The sequence below is a fragment of the Bison bison genome, unplaced genomic scaffold (assembly GCF_000754665.1).
Source record: "Bison bison bison isolate TAMUID 2011002044 unplaced genomic scaffold, Bison_UMD1.0 scf7180017864158, whole genome shotgun sequence".
Lineage (NCBI taxonomy): Eukaryota > Metazoa > Chordata > Mammalia > Artiodactyla > Bovidae > Bison > Bison bison.
Window position 1 is genome coordinate 4,596,992 of NW_011494730.1, and position 1,221 is coordinate 4,598,212.

At 41.0% G+C, this 1,221-nt stretch overlaps 1 protein-coding gene across 1 annotated transcript in view; it reads left to right on the plus strand.

The window, feature by feature from the left end:
- LOC104989533 (UDP-glucuronosyltransferase 1-1-like) overlaps positions 1-1,221 on the plus strand; it is a 129,344-nt gene that overhangs the window by 67,126 nt on the left and 60,997 nt on the right. The gene's annotated exons all lie outside the window — the stretch shown is intronic.

Consider the following 1,221-nt stretch of genomic DNA (forward strand, 5'->3'; position numbering starts at 1 on the left):
TGCTTCATTCTGTACTCCAAGGCCAAATTTACCTGTTACTCCAGGTGTTTCTTGACTTCCTACTTTTGCATTCCAGTCCCCTATAATGAAAAGGACATCTTTTTTGGGTGTTAGTCCTAGAAGGTCTTGTAGGTCTTCATAGAACCATTCAACTTCAGCTTCTTCAGTGTTACTGGTTGGAACATAGGCTTGGATTACTGTGATATTGCATGGTTTGCCTTGGAAATGAACAGAGATCATTCTGTCGTTTTTGAGATTGCATCCAAGTACTGCATTTCAGACTCTTTTGTTGACTGTGATGGATACTCCATCTCTTCTAAGGGATTCCTGCCCATAGTAGTAGACATAATGGTCATCTGAGTTAAATTTACCCATTCCAGTCCATTTTAGTTCGCTGATTCCAAAAAATGTTGACGTTCACTCTTGCCATCTCCTGTTTGACCACTTTCAATTTGCCTTGATTCATGGACATGAACTTCCAGATGTTCAAGCTGGTTTTAGAAAAGGCAGAGGAACCAGAGATCAAATTGCCAACATCTGCTGGATCATAGGAAAAGCAAGAGAGTTCCAGAAAAACATCTATTTCTGCTTTATGACTATGGCAAAGCCTTTGACTATGTGGATCACAATAAACTTTGGAAAATTCTGAAAGAGATGGGATCCCAGACCACCTGACCTGCCTCTTGAGAAACCTATATGCAGGTCAGGAAGCAACTGTTAGAACTGGACATGGAACAACAGACTGGTTACAAATAGTGAAAGGAGTATGTCAAGGCTGTATATATTGTCACCCTGCTTATTTACCTTATATGCAGAGTACATCATGAGAAACGCTGGGCTGGAGGAAGCACAAGCTGGAATCTAGGCTGCTGGGAGAAATATCAATAACCTCAGACATGCAGATGACACCACCCTTACGGCAGAAAGTGAAGAACTAAAGAGCTTCTTGATGAAAGCGAAAGAAGAGAGTGAAAAAGTTGGCTTTAAAGCTCAACATTCAGAAAACTAACATCATGGCATCTGGTCCAATCACTTCATGGCAAATAGATGGGGAAACAGTGGCTATTTTTTTGCACTCCAAAATCACTGTAGATGGTGACTGCAGCCATGAAATTAAAAGACGCTTACTCCTAGGAAGGAAAGTTATGACCAACCTAGACAGCATATTAAAAAGCAGAGGCATTACTTTGTCAACCAAGGTCCATCTAGTCAATGCTATGG